Source organism: Xenopus laevis, chromosome 6L (assembly GCF_017654675.1).
Source record: "Xenopus laevis strain J_2021 chromosome 6L, Xenopus_laevis_v10.1, whole genome shotgun sequence".
In the NCBI taxonomy this organism is placed as follows: domain Eukaryota; kingdom Metazoa; phylum Chordata; class Amphibia; order Anura; family Pipidae; genus Xenopus; species Xenopus laevis.
The window spans coordinates 51,250,145-51,273,017 of NC_054381.1; the positions used below are offsets into that span (position 1 = coordinate 51,250,145).

At 38.2% G+C, this 22,873-nt stretch overlaps 1 protein-coding gene across 1 annotated transcript in view; it reads right to left on the reverse strand.

Moving 5' to 3' along the window:
* gadl1.L (glutamate decarboxylase like 1 L homeolog) overlaps nucleotides 1-22,873 on the reverse strand; it is a 143,247-nt gene that overhangs the window by 116,300 nt on the left and 4,074 nt on the right. The gene's annotated exons all lie outside the window — the stretch shown is intronic.

Genomic DNA, 22,873 nt, shown 5'->3' on the forward strand with positions numbered 1-22,873 from the left:
AGCCAGAGGGTAGCCCTTAGTACTTAAAACGGCAGCTTTTCTAACAAATGACACATACTACTAGAAAAGGATATTTTTTTAGGAAAATTATTTATTTGGATGAATCAGCTGAATGTAATACTGTATATTTTTATTGAGACCTACAATGTTCAGGGGTAAAGTTCAGGGGTATAGTTTCTGTTTTCTTTTTCCCCTGAACCTCCCCTGCTCCCTCCTGAAAACAGGGTACCATATATACTCGAGTATAAGCCGACCCGAGTATAAGCCGAGGTACCTAATTTTACCTACGAAAACTGGGAAAACTTATTGACTCTAGTATAAGCCTAGACACAACTACAGCCCTGTCTCCCAGCAGCGCACATTCTGCCAAAGCGACCCCCCAGCGATCAACCGGACTTCTTTGCAAAGTTGATGGTGACAGAGAATTGCCAAACGGATTACTGTGTGCAGTGTCCCACTGTCCCACTACCATGTGCAGAGGGTGCTGTTTTATATTGCCATCACTGTTAATCTTTCATATAACCAACAGAGGGCGCTGTGTGATATTGCCATCACTGTTAATCCTTCATATAACCAACAGAGGGCGCTGTGTGATATTGCAGTCACTGTTATTCTTTAATATAACCAACAGAGGGCGCTGTGTGATATTGCAGTCACTGTTATTCTTTCATATAACCAACAGAGGGCGCTGTGTGATATTGCAGTCACTGTTAATCTTTCATATAACCAACAGAGGGCACTGTGTGATATTGCAGTCACTGTTATTCTTTCATATAACCAACAGATGGCGCTGTGTGATATAGCAGTCACTGTTATTCTTTCATATAACCAACAGATGGTGCTGTGTGATATTGCAGTCACTGTTATTCTTTCATATAACCAACATATGGTGCTGTGTGATATTGCAGTCACTTTTATTCTTTCATATAACCAACAGAGGGCACACTGTTATTATTTCATATAACCAACAGTGGGTGCTGTGTGATATTGCAGTCACTGTTATTCTTTCATATAATCAACAGATGGCGCTGTGTGATATTGCAGTCACTGTTATTCTTTCATATAACCAACAGAGGGCGCACTGTTATTCTTTCATATAACCAACAGAGGGCATTGTGGGATATTGCAGTCTCTCCCCAAGTGAACTGTCGGTATAGGAATGATTAAAAGTGACTGCAAACAGCTACTGCCCGCTGACCCGAGTATAAAGGTGGCCATAGACTCAAAGATCCGCTCGTTTGGCGACATCGTCAAACGAGTGGATCTTTCCCCGATATGCCACTAACTGCATGGCTATATCGGGGGGTAATTCGAACGTTCGGCCGTAAGGCCGAACGATCGAATTACGATGCGCCAAGGGGCTCCGATGGGTCGGTCGGGTAAAAATCCAACCTTCCTGATCGATATCGTGGCCAGATATCGATTGGGAAGACCCGTCGGAAGCCCCCATACACGGGCAGATAAGCTGTCGAATCGGTCCAAATGACCGATATCGGCAGCTTTATCTGCCCGTGTATGGCCACCATAAGCCGAGGTAGACTTTTTCAGCAAATTTTTGATGCTGAAAAACTCGGCTTATACTCGAGTATATACGGTAATTCGTTTACATGGAGATAATAAGGACAGCTTGTTTTACTGCCTTCTATTACTCTTCCAGGATTCCAGTAGAAACATGATTATGGCCAGGAAGTTAGAAAGTGAAAGTGGTTTCAATTTCAATTGTCGTTGTCCTGTTAAGTGTAAGAAATAACAAACATACCTCAACATGTTGGAAACAGAAAGAGGGACAACATTTTTGACCACGTCCATTTTGTGAAAGCAATTCTTTTCCATAAAGTGCTAAGGCACGGATCAAAGCTTTCCACTGTGAGAATCTCTTTGCAGAACAGTAAACATAATAATACATTAACAAAGTAACATAAAATGCATCCACGGTGCTACAGAAACTACACGCAGTAGTGCTCTTAGAGTGGCGAATGGCTTTTTTAGCATAATTAAAAAGGGTGGGTGGGATGCTGTTGTCCCCACAATTCCCTGCCTGACATTAGTTGCATAGGGGAAGGGGGCAGGAAGTGACGCTGCGCTCCCCTTGTCCCGCGATCAGTTAGTTATGAGCGGCACCTGCCGATGATGTCATACCAGGCAGACCCGCAGGGGGGAAGCAGGTAATGCTGCTGCTTCTCTCCCTGCAGTCACGGTGCCCCTTGTTAGGCGCTGTGCCGCTGCAGTGATCTTGTGTTGTATAAAGGCAATTCTGCCTCTTTAAAGAGGATGCAAAGGCAAAAAAATTAAATCCCATTTTTACTTTCTTTAATGAAAAAGAAATCTATCTCCATTATACTTTCATTAAAAAATGTGTATTGTTTTTATAAGAAACCTGACTGCATGCAGTAAAAATCCCCCTTGATTTTACTTGCTCTGACAGAATTTCAAACGGTCCCTTACTGCTCTGCAGGGAAACAATCATACTTTCAAACAGCAGGGGGAGCCCCCTGACCTAACTTCTCTGACCTTGAGCAGCTTTGTTTGTTTCCCTAAAAAGCAGTGGGTGACTGTGTAGAGATTTGTATCTATAGACCCAGTGCAGTCTGTATATTCTTATTATTAATCAGTCTTGTTGTCTCGGCTTCTATGGCAGATATTATTTGACTTGTGTTGTTTTGATAATTTATGACGATCCCTAAGCTTAACCTCCCAACTGAAGCCCAGACCAAACTGAGCATGTGCGTAGTCTTGGTCTTGCAAAGATGTTTAACAAAGTTACAAGATAACAGCCCCCTGAGGCCAACTTTGAAAACATAAATCATTTGTTTATTTAGGCTTCTGGTGCAGTAAGTTCATGTTCAAGTTTAGTATATAAAATACAGCATTTCTAGCATTATTCTATTTTAGACTTTAGTTCCCCTTTAAATCAAAATTAGAACATATTCATCTTTGAAATGCTGCTTTATTCTTTTTATTTGCAGCTCACTTTCACATTTTTGGGACATGGTTAGAAAGGTAGGGTTGTTTGACACATTTTGCTTCAGTGAAACAATGAAGACTCTATGATGTGATGGAAAAGCAGCAGAATAATTTCACCCATGGGAATGGATTTACTAGATTAAGCAATGTTTGTATAAAGGAAAGAAGTCTATGAGAGAGATGCTATTTTTTTCAAGCACATTTGTAAATATATCACAGCACCAAAGCTATAAAGCATCCGTCTCTCTAAAGCTCTCATATCACACATCATTAACCCTTTCATCACCTATGTAACCAGATTATGTTCTTCCGACGGAGAACATTAAAAGCATTTATCGCATGGCGGACGCTGGCTTCAGTGCAACTGAATGAAAAATGGAAGTCATTTTTAAGATCTTCATATTCTAGCAAACCAATTCACTGTAAATTACAGATGTAGAGCACCACTGAACAATGACACATTATCATATAATTAGCATTTAACAACCTGAAGAGAATTGTTCGGTTGCACAGTCAAATATTAGGCATGTTGAGAGCAGATCCATATTCTTGATCCGCAAAGCTCAGTTATGTAAGTCAGGATTAGGTGTGTTGATACATTATCAAAAAGAAATAGGCCAAACCTTGGATTACAGATAATGAACAACAAGGTGAGCTCAGATATTTCATTCCATAATGCTGCAAAGGGCATTGCCTAAGAAGATAACAAAGAAAAAGGGAGCTTTGTTTTTGTGACTCACTGCTTTTAACCACGTCACTTCTGAAGCATTTTGTTCCTGCTTTTATCTAAATGTCAGTTACACTGTAATGCATATATTCAACAAGTTATATATTTTTTTCCCTTGAGGAGCAGTGCACAGCAAAGTAGTTACCGTACTAGCTGCCCCACTTATACCTGATGATAGTCATGTTCTCATCCACTATAGTCATCAAACCGCTCTTGCATTTTCCAGTACTATAACTGTACTTATAGTACGGTGCAAAAAGGGTGAAAATGGACCTGCGGTGTTTCAGCAACATCATATTTGCTTAAACCACCCATATTCCTCAGGACACTGCAACATCCTATATATAGAATGGGGCACAGTTTTATTAATAAAACATATAACCTGAACATGTACAATGTGCAGGTGGCAACTGACATGAATGTCTCTAAGGAATCTCCATCTAAGGTGAAATCAAAGCCAGGGGCAGGGGCTGCTGATTCAGAAAGTCTTACCCTATGTTGTGTGTGAGAACAATGCCAAACAAATAAAGCTGTGACAACAACAACAAAAAAATAAGACAAACCATTCATTCACAAATAAAGCAAGAACATTTGTAGTCTCAGGGAGAAAATTGTTCACCACCAATGAGAGGATTCGTTTAAAGCTTAATTCACCCCCAAATTAGCTATAATAATAGGAAAGGCTTACTTCCCCTTGAATTTTTTCAAATCTTCACCGGAAGTCAGCTTCGTACCGTTAACCTAAGCCACCAAACCTGTTTTCAGCATCTGCAGTTTAAATATATGCTCACATCATTACCCCAAAGCTGTCTAAAGGAACAGAAACATAAATTTATACTGCAAACACTGAAAAAAAAGCTTAGGTGATTTCAGTTATCGGCATGAAGCTGACTTCCGGTTCAGCGCACAGAGGAATTCAAGCTAGTGTCGACTTTTCGCTTTTCTCCTAGGTGCCACTTTGCATGTCAAATTCAAGCCGAAGATAAAAAAATTTGGTGTTACTGGTCCTTAAAAGGTGGAAATTAATGGACTCCAGGACCTCTTTAGAAGGTATATTTACTTATACAGCATCTGGAGGATATCCAGTCAGCTACACCGTTTAATTAATATACTGATAATGCAGTAGGAAACAATTCAATAAAATTCAATTCAATAAAACTTTTAACAAAGAATATGAGCAATTCTCTATGGTCTAACCCAGGGGTCCTCAACCTTTTTTACTTGTAAGCCACAATTAAATGTAAAAAGACTTAGAGAGCAACACAAGCATGAAAAAGTCCATGGAGGTGCCAAAAAAGGAGTGTGAGTGGCTGTTTGGTAGCCTCTATATGGACTGGCAGCCAACAGGAGGCTCTGTTTGGCAGTACACATGTTTTTTATGCAACCAAAACTTGGCTTCTAGCCAGGAATTCCAACATAAGCTCCTGCTTAGAGGCCACTGGGAGCAACATCCAAGGGGTTGGTGAGCAAAATGTTGCTCGCGAGCTACTGGTTGGGGATCACTGGTCTAACCCATCCAGATGTGTTGATGGACACTGCTGATAGAATGGGGATCCTCTCTATAGAAAAACACCCTCCTTAGCACTGAGGCCTCTATGCTGGCATCTACAGTACTTTTGTACAACTAGGGTACTAACTCAATAACCTCCTGTACCACTTCTCTAATACAAGCTGTCAAATCCTAGCTAAGAATTAACAGAGACTTCCCCTTGGGATCTTATACCATATTCAGGTGAGTGATTGATTCTCCTGTAGCAGTTCCCTGTCGGTCTGAAAAAGGAAGTTCAACTCCTCTTCCTTTCCTCTAATACTCTAAAAGGCACCATTCTTTCTCCAGAGACAGGGGTGTTTTATACATGAACTAATGATACAATGACTCCTACTAGCAAGATGTCAAATAGCTAGCTTATTTAATTAAGTCAGCAACCCCTAAAGGTTACATAAGTCTGAAAGTCCAAACTGGAGAACTGCTGAACAAAAGATGAAATAATTAAAAAAAAAAACACGTAAAAATAAAGACCAATTGCAAATTGTCTTAGAATAACACTCTCTATATCAAAAGTGAATTGAAAGGTGGGCAACCCCTTTAACAAATTAAAGCTGTGTTCTTATTAGAAATATTAACATTTTTCAAGTAGCCTTAATGTGTTTCCGAAGGGAATGCAAGTATAAGGGGCAAATTTATTCGGTGGCAAGCTTTGTTTTCCACAAAAAATTCAAGTTTTCTAGGGTATTTTTGAGCCAAAAATTAAATTTTTGGGTAAAAAAAAGAATTTTTGGAGTTTTTTTTTAATAAAATTTTTCGAGATTTATTATACTTTGACACTGGAAATGGCTTGAATTCAAAAATGCACCATCTAAAACCTGTCAAGGTCATGTAGGAGTCAATGACAGAGGTCCCTTTGAACCATTTGAATATGTTAATAGCCGTCTTGGTTTGCGTTTTTTTTTTTTCAGAGGGTTTCGCTAAAAAACTCAAGCAATTCGAGCAATTTGAGTTTTTGTCCTGCGGCAAAATTGATCAATTCCAGTTTTCGGGTTCTAAACCCCAAACTCGCTGATTCAGGTTTTTTCCATTGGAGTTCATTCGAGGTCTAAGAAAAGCTCATTTAACTCTAAAATTCAGCCATTGATAAATAACTCCCTAAGTGTAGCTCACAAAGATATGCTTGTGATCTGTTCCAAAATGCTGGTTTCTGCTGCCTCGTTGAATGAGGAACAAAGTGCAATTTTATGGCAAAAATTACCATAGTTTTTACTGGCAATGCAGAGTAAAAGCAGCCACATGTTAAATTGTGTCTGTTGCAATTGCATGTGATGCACAAATATGTTTGTATTTTGTAAATCTCCTGATGTGTCCTGATACTAAAACTAGCGCTGCATAAAGGCTGGTGCTAATTTAAGTTCCCTATCACTCTATTTATCAGAGCAGGCTGGAAAGGTGTTTTGCCACTTCTCAAAAGTACTTGCAAATACATCCAGTATGTATGGCTATTGCTCTTCCCTATCCTTTTGTCATCACCTGATAGATATTTCTGTTTAGAAAGATAAAAAAAAATCCATCGTGCATTTACTTCTGGATCAGATTGAGTACTGTTTTTTATTTGACCTTATTTTTGTATGCCTGTCATTCATCTGTACAAGTTTTCCCTGTGAAATGATTATTTTTCATTGCCTGAGGCACTGTCAAATATCCAACAAGCACAATAGCTTTCATCCATATTCCCTTGAAGTTCCAGAGCTAATCACATGACCACTTAGGGACTGATACTTGACTAGGCACTAGCAGAACTAAAGACAATGTTATGTAACTAATAACACATGAATAGTGTCCTTCCACTCTGATAGCGTACTAGCTCAGGGAAAAGACAAAATCATACTTTAAAATGCTGTGTATTTCAATTAATGCTATTCAGAAAGACACTTGTATCTGTGCTTACATTCAGCCTGCTCTTCACCTGCAAATGTTGCACTGTTGGTAAAATAATTTTAGATCCAATTTTGCACATGGCACTGCAGAATGCAATATGTGTGCAAATATATGACAGTTGAATTTATAGTAGAACCTCCATTTTAGGTCTTTCGGGGGATGAGAAAAAATACTTTAAAATTTGACAAAATGTAAAATCAGGGAAATGTCAGTTTTAATTTGAAATACAATATTTACTGTGTTAATAACAAATGTTAATCATTATTGTTAAACTATGGGGGAGGCAGTGTCGGAATGAAGATTCAAATTAAGGAAAGATTTGTTATCCGGAAAACCCCAGGTCACAAGCATTCTGGATAACAGGTTCCATACCTGTACTTTGTAGGTGCATATATATATATCTATCTTTTTAAGTGCTGAGAGGTATCCAAAAGTAATACTCTATGTAGGGTGCTGACAGGCTACAACAAATCCTAACATACTTTAAAAGGGACCAGACATAAAAAGTTGTACAATAAAAGTCCTTTTCAAATTAAATGTAAAAAACATTTTTTTAGGTATTTAAAAATCTTAGCTGTCAAACATTCTGTAAATTGCCTTCCCCATCTCTATGCCTGACAATGCCTCTATGAAACTCTTTCAATTCTGCACTGCCTTTTCACATTTCCCCTCCCTCCCCACCATATAATTGTGTAGCCTGTGCTTGGGCATGTGCATCAGGTCCCCCATTCTGGTGCATAAACAAGATTTTGGCTTAATAACAGTATCTACAAAATGGCACCTGCCTGCTTGCTGTGATTGTGAATTCCAAAATTGAAGGAAACAAGGTTTAAATAATTTATATAGTATATACGTGGTCTATTTTTCCTGACTAGCATAATAGAAAATAATTTGGAAGTATTTCTTGTGGTTGCAGGTCCCTTTTAATGTAATGTCATGTGACAAGTGAATGTAACAATCTTTTCTTCAGACATTGCCTTTTTTTAAAATAAAAATTAAGGTTCAGATTGAGTATTTAGCCAAATCTTTATGGGGGAGTTAGTATGCAGCTTAATGCGAAAACATGATTGATGAATTCGCTAGTCCTGACCTCACTTGTTACACACTTAATTTATTCTGGAATTGGGTACAAGGATTAAAATTACAAAAACACTTGTAACTAGTGATGGGCGAATTTATTCGCCAGGTGCGAATTCGCGGCGAATTTGCGCGTTTCGCCGCGAGCGAATAAATTCGCGAATCGTCCGCGAAAATTCGCGTCAAAAAAATTCGCCGGCGTCAAAATTTTTTTCGAAAAACGGACGCCGGCGCCAAAAACGGGCGCCGGCGTCGAAAAAACGGGCGCCTGCGTCAAAAACGGGCGCCGGCGTCAAAAACGAGACGCCGGCGCCGTTTCGCGAATTTTTCGCCGTTTCGCGAATTTTTCGCCGTTTCGCGAATTTCGCGCGAAATTCGCGAATTTTTCGGCGAAGCGAAACGGCGCAAATTCGCCCATCACTACTTGTAACCCTAACTTGGATATATTAAGTTATGACTGTCAGGATCTGAACAAGGGAACTTTGGGTTTCTGGCTCAATGCCTTAACCACTGGGCCAGGTGAGCAGCCATCAGGGGTCCTCACTAAATATTACCTGGCCTTTGCAGCCACAGCCCAGCAGCAGCCTGATTGGTTTGCAGTCAGCCAATTCGGGCTGACTCTACCCTATTTAAGGCCAGCCCTCTGAACATTCCTTGTTTGAGTATTGGTTCCCATCCTAGCAGTGTGCCATTGTCCTTAGCTACGGCTTCCTGTTCTAGCCTCCTTCCTATTCTGACTTGCCTTATCTTGTCTGATCCTTTCCCTGTCTTGTCCTGCCTTGCTCTGAACCTTGTCCAGTCTTGATCTGCCTTACCTTCGCCTTCCAGTTCTGCTCCGGTCCTGCTTTAAACATTGATCTTTCCTTGCTTTAACCTTGCTGTGACCTTGCCCTGCCCAGCTTTCCTTGCTATTTGGAATCTTGCTCTGCTCCTGCTCCAAACCTGATCTTGCCTTGACCTTGACCTGAACTTGTCTTTCTGGTTCCTGCTTCCTGCTCTTTTCTGACCTGTACCATATCTATATCTTCCCACCTCTCACTCTGCCCTGCCTTTTCCAGTCCTCTCCTGCTATCCGCTCCAGTCCTCTTGCTATCCAGTCCTTTTTCTGCTATTTGCTCCAGTCTCCTCCAGCTATCCAGTCCTCCTTAAGTGTTCCCTAGGCTCATACAACTCCTGCCACAAGGACTCACCCTTCCCTCATCAGTCTCCACAGAGCCCCCTACCTAATCCTTGACAATGTCCAACAAGAACAAGAACATGGGTTACACTGGACTCAAACACACAAGGATGGGCCTTCGCTATGTGGAAGGAATGACTACTACTATGTTTAGGAATAAATTAAGGATGCCAGGAGGTTCTTGCAGTAAAACAATTGTTTTGTCCACAGGGTTATGTACTTACAAATCCACAAAGACAGTGCAGCACAAGATGGTAAATGCAGTCACAATACATATGACAGCACAATGCAGCAACAGCTAGGCATATTTAAGGTTCCCCTCATGTGGTCCAGATCCCATACATTTCAAATGGATCAAAGAGCACAATCTAAGCCTGATTCCCTATTCAGTACTGCAGTCCTTCACTTAGACAAGCAGAGCATTGGGAAGAGTTACTCATTGACATCAATCCATGTTGGATATCTAAATATATGTATCTCACTTTCCTAGAAAGTGGTAGGATAATAATTAACCTGTCACTGACTAAAGTCTCATTTACGGGGTCCCCAACTTTTCAATAAAGGGGTTGTCCCTTTAGGGCAGCACAGCTTTACTGGGGCCTTATTGATCTCAGGCTCAGTGAAGCATCCACCTGGTTCAACAGATGCAGGCTAAAGACGAAGATCCAAACACTATATTAAAGTGTGGCAGAAAGTGGTCATAAGCCACTCTCTGCCAGATATCATTTAGACTATTAGATATACTAGACACTGAATAGAATGCCTGTGCCATTTTCACTAAAGTGTGATACAAAATAAAAACACAGCCTAAATACACAGCCACAGAGGAATGCTATATACTGTATGCTGTATGTGTCTACAGAAATCAGATGCTTCATTATATAGGTTTTTTTATCGTGACACGTAAAGAATCTTGTCCCCATCAGTTAGTTGTGTCTTTAAGTAATGGTATGTGATGTAGGACTTGGAGAGAAACAAGCAATAAAAAACTCCATGGGTTTTTGACAGGGGCTTCCAGTTGCACAAGTAGGAGAATACAAAACACATTATACCAAACAGGGTGTCATGGGTAATGCAGTAGAGGTATGCAATACATTATGCAGAAACTCATTATCCAGAAAGCTTCAAATGACAGAATGGCCGTCTCCCATATACTCCATTTTATCCAAATAATCCAAAATTTTAAAAATGATGTTGTTTTTCTCAGTAATAATAAAATAGTACCTTGTACTTGATCCAGACTAAGATATAATAAATCCTTATTGGAAGCAAACCCACCGTATTGTTTTTTTTTTTTTTAAGTGTACATGATTTTCTGCATTTTCTAGCAGGCAAACCTTCTATGCACTATCCGCTTAGAGAGGAGCATACAAACACAGATCAGAAAAGCTTGAATGTCTTTGAGATAGACTTTGCAAAGTTCATAAGGCATTACATTTACATCCATATAAAGAATGAACATGTGCCTGTAGTTAGGTTTAAGAAATAGGTAACTCCAGACATAAATCATGATGCTATTGATGCCTTTGACAGACTTGTGGTGGAGGAGGTGAGACAAATGTGGTATAATGCAAAAAATATAAGATCCCTTGATCATCATCAAGGTAAGAGGCAAACCCTAAATAATTTGATGCACAATCAAGATAAAGTCATTAAAAAGTAGATAAGATGAGATCAATAGTTGTTATAGATGTGACAAATAAACTACCTCAATGAGGCACAATGTCTATACCTGGGCACATTGAGATTGTGGGTAGAGGTCCCTCTTATGAGTTTAAAAGAGAATCTGTTTTTTTACTGATGATCTTAGGATTCATGTTCTTTATTTGATCTTCTTAAGACATTGATAGATAACCCAGACTGGTAGATGAACTGTGTCAGGAGTAGATCCAGTTCTAGAATCTTTGTCACAACAGGTAGACTATTATGTGCAAAAATTGGTCAGTGGTATTGAATCATGCCTAAAATACATCAATGATGTTTTGAACAGAATGCAGCAAAATTTCCAGAAAGGACCATCCTATGTGGCATAGACAGTCTGAGCCTCTACATATCTATAAAGCATGAGGAAAGGATGAGCTGGCAAATTTCACATTGACAAAACCAAGGGTTTTATTTTTGTTAGATTTCTTACTTTGGTACTTGTAATAATAGGAATTTTATCGATGATGGCTCATGGTAATACTTTGATCCAAATATAAGACTTTCATAGAAATATAACACAAAGAACTGTTATTTCATTGTAATACTAACACAAAGAACTGTTTTACTATTGAATCCAATATGGTATGTTGAACCCAATAAAGTATACCAGGCAACTTTTATTTATATAATGAAACTTTGTGGAGGGAAGCATTAATCAACTCGATGACCTAATACTTGTTCTTTATTTTGAACCTATGACTTTTGGAAATTCTCTGGATATTTTTTCGAATATGTTGGGGAGTCTGGCCGCATTCTGATGAGCACATGGGAAACAAGATCTGTCATTAACCAAATCATTAAATGGGTTATTAACCAAATTATTATATGAGCTCATTACTTTTAAGCCTATATAAACTGGGCGTCTCCATTCGGTCAGTTGAGATTTCGTCTGTGGGGATTGTGCACGCTGCCACAGGACCTTCTTGGACCGTTTGAGAACTTCGTTCTGCGGACTGTATCGGGATCTCCCAGTCTTGGTTGCAGAGAGGGGTTCTTTGCTCATTCGTATTTTTTTCATATTTTTTGTATAATAAAACCTTTGCTTTTACGTAGCTACTGTGTTTTGATTATTTCCAAGAGACAAAAACAGTACTGCACAATAATTATTTCAGATTTGGTAAGGAATTCTACTAGCAGAAGCAGGTGCAACGGTAGCACCCTACTTTGCAAATATATGTCTTAATGAGAGAAAAGGTGTTTTTCATGCAAAGGTTTCCTTACTGCCACCACATATTCATGTATTTTATATATGATGATATCCTAATGATTTGGACTGGTCCCAAGCACCTTCTTAAACAGAAGGGAATGGAAGCCATGCCACAATTAAATTTAAATATGATTGTTCATGTTCCGCAATCAATTTCCTATGATGTGAAAATTGCAATAGAAAATGGGAAGGTGGTTACAGATTTCATGGAAAGCCAGTAGAAAGAAACAATTTACTTCATACTAGCAGTTTCCATAACCCTAAAGTGGTAGCAGGGATGCTTGAATTCAATTCAACCCATAAAAAAAAAAACCTCCCCCTAACCTGGGTAAACTCCCCTCCCTCCTCCCCACCAGCCTACCTGCCCCCCGGGTTAATGCCCCTAATTTATTACTCCCCCCTCCGTGCAGATTCTGGCCTCGGAGTTCACGGCAGCCATCTTCTTGTTCTCCAGTTCTCGTGTCTTGACGGCATTTTCGGCACATGCGCAGTTGGAGTAAATTTCAGGTCCCGAACCACTGCGCATGCGCCGAAAGTCACGGGAATTTTCTGAAATTTCCTAAAGGACAAGTGAATTCCTTCTGATTATACAAGATATGAGGCTGCAGCACAAGTTATTACTAATAACTTTTAAAGATAGGGACTGCAGAAGTCTTCATTAAAGGGTAATGCAATATAAGCATAGGGTTGAACATGAGTTACCACTCCATAAACATGTTCCATTTGATAAAGGGATAAAGTGTTTGATTTTAGGATAAATTTGGCCACAAGTGCCCACGTGGCCAAATATATGTCAAGCAGACATCATATCAAATAAAACTATGGATACCGTGGCACAAATGGGATATCAAGAACAACAAACCTGGGAATAGAACAAATAACTCAGTATCATGACACTTTGCACTGCAGAAGCATAATGCATACAAGAAGTGGTGAAAAAGTCCATAATAATAATGCATAATCCATTTTGACCAAGTCAATCAAGAAGCTGCATTTAATATTCCTTCAAAGGCATAAATCAGAGTTGGAGTATGCCTTGAAAATTTTATAACCACTGCATGAATATGTGTATGATGAGTCAACGCATCAGCTAAATTAGGTTTCATTTCCAGTATAATTTGTATTTGTGTGCTCCTATCTAAGTGGATATTGGCTGTGATTTGCACACCACCAGCTTCATTGCAGCTGAGAACCGACACTTAGGAATACTTAGGGGGTTATTTATCAAAGGTCGGATTTTAGAGTTTTTTATACCTCGAATGAACTCCAATGAACTTACAACTCCAATAGTTTCTTATTTAAGAAAAAAAATCAAATGGAAAAAAACTTGATTCAGAGTTAACAACCCGAAAACTCAGATTTATCTAGTTTTCGCCAACTTCATTGCAGCTGAGAACCAACACTTAGGAATACTTATTTTATTTATCAAAGTTTGAATTTTAGAGTTTTTTATACCTCCAATGAACTCCAATGAACTGCAATGGTTTCTTATTTAATAAAAAAATAAAATGGAAAAAACTTGATTCAGCGAGTTCAGAGTTAACAACCCAAAAACTCAAATTAATTACGTTTTCAGCTAAAAAAAAACAAACCATGAATCGTTCGAATTGATCGAGTTTTAAGGCAAAACCCTCAGAAAAAAACTTGAACATCATGAAGGCTATTAACATCTTCAAATGGTTCAAGGGACCTCTGCCATTGACTCTTACATGAGCTTGACAGGTTTTAGATGGGTTGTTTTCAGATTCAAGCTATTTCCAGTGTCAGGATATAATAAATCTTGAAAAATTCAAGTTTTTTTAAACCCAAAAAAATCACCTTGAAAACTCGATTTTTTGTGGAAAACACAACTTAATCCTTGATAAATCTGCCCTATATATATATATATATATATATATATATATATATATATATATATATATATATATATATATATATCTACATTACAAATACATGCATTAAGTAGAGAGTAGTACTAGAGAGTAGTACTGCCACAGATACTGATACCTAATGGTATGTGTGCCTCTTCTAACAGGGGCACTGCCTATAGTTCTTATCTTCAGTGTTTACTTCTGACCAACTTATGCATGCCTCTATACTCCCTGCTTGCTTCTTGTAAGGAGATTATAAGGGCTATAGGAGGTGATAAGGAAGGTTGCGGACAGTGTGAGCTTATGAAAAAAAAAAGTACATCTGCCATCTTGTAAAGCTGTCATGAAAGCTAAAGGGGTTCCAAAAGGAAATGAAAGGAAAACTATACCCCCCATTAGGTCTCTTTATGTAAAACCCTGCTTCATGTAAATAAACCATTTTCATAATAATATACTTTTGTAGTAGTATGTGCCATTGGGTAATCATAAAAAGAAAATTGCCATTTTAAAAAATAAGGGCCGCCCCCTGAGATCGTATGAGTCACACACAAACCAAACAAACCATACATGTTAGGTCACATGAGCCAATTAACAGACCGAGTTCTGTCTTTTGCTTCCACACTTCTTCCTGTAACAGTGTAGTATTTCTGATCAGGTGATCTCTGAGGCAGCACAGAGACCATTACCAAATGGTGGTTCAAGGCGTGAGAGATGTAAAATGGCAATATTTACTTAAATATAATGTATATATACCAGTTTAGTAAGATTCTTTAATATGCCACTTGATAATCTTTTGCTTAAGTGTTCATTTTGGGGGTATAGTTTTCCTTTAATGCACTTAAGCTTTAATATTTCTATTGACTGAATACAAAGAAAACTACGAAAACATTTCAGAAAGACTTATAGATTAATACTTTCTTTGTCACAGGCTGGAACTCGTTTAATACTTGGTGCAATTTGCATGTAATAAAGCAATCAGTTTCATGATAATGTTACTCATAAGGATATTGATTTTCCTAAACTACAATTGCTTGGAATAATTAAATCCTTCAGACCATATTGGAGTTTTCATGCTATCACTAAGCTCTTTAAGTACTGATAAGTGAATGACATGAGAGAAGATTGTCTAATTTAGCTCATGTAAAGCTGCTTTTACATTCTCTGTGTAAGAAAATTAACAGTTAATGCTAAGGTCAGGATCCTTGTTTTAGCTAATGGGAGTTATGATAATAATTGGTGCTATGCTTTAACTACACTGTCTCCATTAATTTGCTCTATTTAATCCACCCCTCAGCATCACCTCAAAGCTAGCGTTTTTTTCTTCCTGCCCATGAATTCATAAAATTATTCTAAATATAGTTATAGCTATTTAAAACGGTTTATGGGGGAACGTAATACAAGTCATTAATGGCAAAACTATATGCAATGAATATGTATTTGGCAACTGATCTGACAGCTTTAAAAAGGGCTGGGTGTTTCCTAGTTTGCACAGTTCACAATGTATAAAAAAGGTCACTTTCAAAACGGACCTAAAATCTGCAATATAATAACTGTACAATATCAAATTTTAAAGGCAACTTTTGTTATTAATTGTGCGAAAGGGACTGATTTGCAATGTATAATGGCTTGTTTAATACTTGTTTAAAATTTAACAATTTATTATCAGTTCTGAAAACTGAAGCTACTCCATGCTTGTTCCTTGCAAGGGCAATAATTAGATTACCAGTGCACAGATAATCCCACTGTATAATGGACTCCTGCTTGCAAAAAAATATTAAAAAGGTGAATGGAGGGGATTGTATACTGGATTGTATACTGGTAATATAAGGATCTACCTCGCATGAACCAAACATGGAGAAACTTCCTTTTCCCTGTTTGCCGTGTTTGGTTCAAGAAGTAAAAAAAACCATAGCATTTTTGTAATTGAAAATATAAGCAAAATTATGTTCAGCACAAGCCATATTCATTAAAGTCGTGCTGAATAAGGGGGTATGCTGCCCTTTTTAAAATATTTATAAACCCTAATTCCTAATACACCCCTTGTCTGGATTTTCAAATGTAAAAAAAAATTATACTTGGACAATCATTTAATCGTTTCAAACACTTCCTTTTCAATGGTAATCGAATTTTGGCTGCTGGGACATTACTGAATGTCCTGAATGGCTCCCCATTAGTGGTGTGCGGGACCCGCACCTGAACAGAACCCGCCCCCTTCCAACCTACACCCGACCTGCCGTTCCCCCTCTATATAGACCCAACCCATAGTGATGTAACAAAATTGGCGGGGGTGGGCATGAGTTTATAAATTTAGGTGCTGGATGCTAGGTGCTAGGTCGCGGGCCGGAGAAGAACTAAAACCAAAACCGCTCTTTGACCTTGTGCAGGAGCCCATCTAAACACGCCCGACCTAAGGGTTTCATTCTGGCCCACACATCGCTCCTCCCCATGTCTATCTGACCAGCCTCTTTCAACCAAGATACCTGCTCCTAAGAGGGATTATTGCCATGAGTTTAAATCACAGTTTTCATTAATTTAGACAAGATAAATAGGACTGGAAAATACATAGAAATCTACTAAAGCAGTTATAATTATAAATAGGTATAGCATTATAAAAACATTATAAAAACATTAGCTGAAGGTGATTGGTTTCAAAGGAAATAATGTTAATTGTCTATTTTATCAGAGAAAATATTTGCCAGTGAACTCATTTGAGAGATTATTTACCAATGTATAACTTAGCTAAAGGTTAAACACAATATGACTTTAAAGTGAACATTACTTTATAACAGGTGTTAGCTCCAGTTGTAAGGTTGGGTTATATTATTACATTAATATTACAGCCCTAAGTGTGATACCTGTAAGACAAGGTTATAGAATTATATGCAGCACTGTGATATGTCAGTTTCTCACTGATCCTTCTAGGGTCCATCAGGGAAGCTGACATCTAGGGCCCACTCTCACAATCATTAGATGTTAAACAATACTCTAGTGTAAGATGACTCAAAGATGGAAATAGGCAGGAATTGTTCAGATCACTCCTACAGTGCAGGCAATTTAAACTGTCTGGATACTACTGTTTTTGTGTGGATTTTGTGATATTTGTGGATTTCTGATATTTAATGAGCTAAACACATTCCTACTGATTTGTTTGTTTATTTGGCTGTAGTGTCTCCAGTTCTCTGTCTTTATCATTACCGTCAACAGCATGGAAAGCTATTATGTGCTGTGGCTCACAGAGGAGGGATCTGTAGTTCAAAAGCAGCCTATTAGCTCAAAAACTTGAAAAATGTTCTCATTTTTATCTAAAATATACTTCACTTTAAAGAGACAGGCTTGCAAAAAAAAACAAAAAAAACAACAACAATACTTTTCTCTTAACCTCTCTCTATATAGTGGGAATATAGAGTTCGAAATATTATATATATATATATATATATATATATATATATCCAAAGTGAAAGCTGGGTATGCCAAGGATAACTTTAAACAGAAAGTCCCCTGTTGTATTCACAATCTGTTTAACAAGGTAAGCTTTAAAAACACATTACATATGCAACAAACGACGTGGGGCAGATTTCCTAAGCAGCAAATTTTCGCCAGCGTCTGTTTCGAACCCATTGCAACACTTTGTCAGGCGCAAATGCGCTCAGACTATGGCAATTCACTAATTTGCTGATTTTCGTCCTGGGCGACAAATGCTGGCGACTTTTTGAACATTTCAAAGCAAAGATGCACTAGCGTTCATTTCTGCCTAGCGAAAATTCTCTAGTGATCTTGCGCTCAGGTCAATTTGCATACGGCAGATAATTTAAAGTTGAATGGACGTCTTTATTATAAATGTTGCTGCAAAAAGGAAAAGACGCCAGCCTAAGATTTAGGTGAAGGCAACTCTGGAGTTAACGTTCAGTAAAATCTGCATTTTAATGAATTTGTGGCGTAGCATCAGTTCGCCAGAGCGAAAAGTCGCCTGGCGATAGAGTGTGAATGACCACTAGCAACGGTCTGTTTCACTAGCGAATTGGCAACTGCGCCTGTTAGTAAGATGGCAAAGTTCATGCGGGTGGCAACACTGGTGAAAAGTCGCTAGCGTTAGCCACTTCATCCTTTAGTAAATATACCCATTAGAGTACATTTCTTTTCAACCAGAACAGACTGGTTCACAGGCAGTCTGTCGGTATAGTAGTTGGCCTTTGATAGTTACTCCACATAGTTTAAAGGAACAGTAACACCAAAAAATTAAAGTGTTCCAAAGTAATTAAAATATAATCTACTGTTCCCTGCACTGGTAAAACTGGTGTAATTGCTTTAGAAACTCTACTATAGTTTACTGTATATAAACCAGGTACTGGGTAGCCATGGGAGCAGCCATTCAAGGCTCAGGTTACATAGCAGATAACCGATGCACTTTGTAGAATCCCATTGTATTCTATTACAGAGATTATCCGTTAAGTGACCTGTGCCTTTTCTCTTTTTTCACCTCAAATGTCTGCCCCCATGGCTACACAGCTGTTTGTTTATATAAACTATAGTAGTCTTTCTAAAGCAAACACACAGATTTTACCAATGCCGGGCAACAGTACATTATATTAAAATTACTTTAATATTTTGGTGTTACTATTCCTTTAACTCTAACTCTGTTCTCTCTCAAAACTGACAAGTGTCCTCTTTTCCTGCTTCCTACTTCCTGGCAGGAACTTCCTCACAGCCACTCCTTTTTCGTCCCAGGAGGTGACAAATTTGAGTATCTGAACTGGTTCCCCCAGCCTGAATAAGCACACCCCCCTGTTATTCTCCTCATCTGTTTTGTCTCATATTATTACATCTACATTTGGTAATCTGGACCCTACCCACGCATTTCGGGAGATATATAATTTCCCTCTAGGGTTTTACAGTCACTGTGCCTGAAAAAATATATATATATTAACAAGTTTAGACCATACACCTTATAGAACAGTATCATTATAATACCTGTCATGGCAATTATTCAACCTGCTGTGAAGAAATGTTTTCCTGCGAAGCATCGTTTCTTTGCTCTCAGTGACAGAACACATTGTTACAGTATGTTAATGTTACTAGAATCATTTTGCAGAAGATCATGGATTTGTTTCATCTGATATTTGCTAAAAATGTTTAACTTGCACTTCTGTCAAATACATTTTGTAGCATTCAGTTACAACAGCAGAACAGGTCAAGCTGAAAAAGAACCTTGCTATATTAGAAAGTTATTGAGAGAGCTGATGTGGGAATGAAGGCTAGAAGGAACCTCTATCCAGTGCAAAACGTATCCACAGAAAAAGGCTATAATCAGGTAAATATACTGGACAAAGCCTGTCTTACTCATGTCTGGAAAAAACACAGTTCCCCCTACTGCATAAATGTAAAGGTTGTACTTTCACCTTCAAACATTTGATATGAAAATGTCAAGTGATGCAAATCTTTTGGCAGCAGGAATGGGTAAACTGAGGTTTATCAAATAAATCATAGTGGGCAGATTTATAAAAATGTGAGCTTCATAAATATAAAGTCACCCACGTTCCACTCATTCCTAGGAATGAATAGAATGTGGGTGATTTTTTATTCATTTATTGAACTCTACACTCACATTTTGTCTCCACACTGTAGATTGATATGAAGTAATAGGTTAATATCATACAATATCACACTATATGCAGCCTTTACACAATCCATTTCAAAACTCAATTAGAAGGACTCATGGGAAGATAAGTTTTTCTACTAAAATTTCTATTCTCATGAAATACCCTATAGATTAAAGTACTAAAACAAACTCAGGGCAGTTGTTGATCAAGTCAAAATGCACTACCTGCACTCTATTTACTAATGAAGAACAAAGGAGGGCTCTATAGAAAGGTTAGGATCTAAAAACAGTCATAAAGGTGTTTGGTGAGTGATTAATCACTACTACCTGGAAAAAACAGTATTAGATAAGAAAATGTCAATAAGGGGGAGGCCAGATCTGAATATGATAATTGTAGGACACAAGTCAATCTTCTTTTCCATGACTCCCATCATGTTAAGATGAGTAGAAGCTGCCTTATTGGTTAAAATAATCATCCCTTGACCACAATTTAAGGATAACTTGTAGAAGAGATGTTTGGCCTTATAAATCATTGGACACTTCTTTATAAATCGGAGTAACCATACATTTATTGTATGCAAAAAAATTGTTCCAATGACATTTGCAGAACCCTGCAGCCGTGGAGGTCAAAGGGAATGGGGGACATCAGGAGAAGGCAAAGGGGAAGTCATCTGTGATTCAGATGATAGTGGCTTTAGAAATGATGCCCCTGCCCATTAGTACACCTGGAATTATTGTAGGCTTACTGTGTTTGTAAAATTGCACATATTTAGTGAAAAACAAATAAACTTTTCATCCTTAAAAGCATTAACCAAGTTTTACTCCTTTTTGGAGCACTTTCCTTAGGGTATCTCTTACTGGTAAAGTAGCAGTCTGATAGAATTTAATCAGAAGAATTTAGAATTTAAGTGGAGGGAATCTGAATTCCAGCCAGCCAGACTGCTGATAGACTGACAGTGTTGAAATAGTGCATGCTTTATAAGAAAATCAGAGTACTAAATCAAACTGGCTAGTGGCTGTAAACTGCAGAGTGTAACACAGACATCTGAACTCTTCTTCCCAATGGTCCCAATGAAGGTTTGCAAATGTGCAGTAGAGGAATCAGCAAATAATTTCTGTGCTCAACCGTGACAGCACCGAGGATCATTGTGGAAAATGTCTAAAATGGTGGTGCCACAATCTGCAGAATTAACACAGGTGTATTTTTTTAAAGAAGACTAGCACCAGCCCAGGGTCCCAGTTTACTGATAAAAATTACAGTGGGGTGCCTAAACTATTGTCAACCTCCAGAGATTTTGGCTTGCTTTGTTGTTTAAATGGTGATATACAGTATACTGATTGTTAAAGCAGACTTCTTTCTCTAGTAGTCAGGAGATTTGAAAATGGTTCTTCCAGATACTGTATAGGGATGATATGAATAATAATCAGTGTATGTCATTACATATAACCTATGAGTGGTACAAAATATTTTTTTAGCTTGACTCTTGAAGTTATTCACTATCTTTAAACAGGTTTCCAGTGTGCTATGGACAATTATAATTTGCAATGTAATAAAATAAAAAAATATGACATTGCAAAATGCAAAGATTATTCATGCTAATTTGTACCATTTAACACTTTAGAACATTTCCCTCTAAGATTCTTATTACAGCGTCAAAGTGCTCTTACACTTATTGCAATATATCCATTGAATGTTACACAAGGTTAATTCCAGCTAAGACCTAACAGTTTATCCTATACAAACACAGAGGAGAATTACAGACTAAAACAGATGGATAAAATGCAAACAAACACTGGATTTGTGAGATTACAGTCTGCCATTTAAGATATGAACAAAGTAGATGCATTTTGCAGTGTTTTATTAAGTGTTAAGTCTCTGTTAGTAAAGCTATATTTTAAAGAACATGTATATACAGCTGTATACATTAGACACATAGCAGATAGACAATATAGTGCAGTGCCTACCAGGCAACATCTGCCAGAAGGCCTGAGATGGAGGAAGACAAGGATCAAGCCCTAAAGCAGGGGTTCCCTTTTTTACCTATGAGCCACATTCAAATATAAAGAGAGTTGGGGAGCAACACCAGTGTGAAACATGTATCCTGGGGGAGGGTTACCAAATAGGGTTGTGATTGACTATTTGTTAGCCCATATGTGAAATGTCAGCCTCCACTTGGCAGTACACATCCTCCAAACCAGGAAAAAATAAGCACTTGCTTTGAGGCCATTGGGAGCAACATGCAAGGGGTTATTAAGCAACATGTTACTCCAGAGCCACTGGTTGGGGACCACTGCCCCAAAATAACCAACCCTTAGTGCAGCTAGGATATTGAGACAACCCTGGAAAGAAGGACAAGGTAGTGGCATACTAGTTTCTGTCATATTACATCCAAGACATACTGATGTCAACATAGTTGACATAAGTAATTATACTTGAACTGCACAAATGAAATCCATTTAGAATCAAATTTTAGTGCATTTTTCATTAAAGGAGAAGCTTAACTAAAGCAGCAGGCTAGAAATGCAGTACATGTGTTGGGTATCTGTGCCAGGCAAAGGCAACCACAGCCCTTTAGCAGGGGAGATCAGTGCCTCCAAAGATGTCCCAGTAGCTCCCCATTTTCTTTTCTGCTGATTCACTGCACATGCTCTGTGCTGATGTCAGTTTCTGAGCTTAGGGACCAACTCAAAATATACAGTACACTTAGGGGCACATTTACTATGGGTCGAATATCAAAGTTGAAGGATTTACCACATTTACTTCGATCGAACGATTAAATCCTTCGAATCGAACGATTTTCCTTCGATCAGAAATTGCTTGGAAAGCTTATGGGGAAGGTCCCCATAGGCTAACATTGGTGCTCGGTAGGTTTTAGGTGGCGAAGTAGGTAGTCAAAGTTTTTTTTAAAGAGACAGTACTTCGACTATCGAATGGTCGAATAGTCAAATGATTTTTAGTTTGAATCGTTCGATTCGAAGTCGAAGTAGTAGTCGAAGGTCGAAGTAGCCAATTCAATGGTAGAGGTAGCCAAAAAAAACTTCGAAATTCTAAGTTTTTTTCATTCTAATCCTTCACTCGAGCTAAGTAAATGTGCCCCTTAGAATATGAATGTCACAATA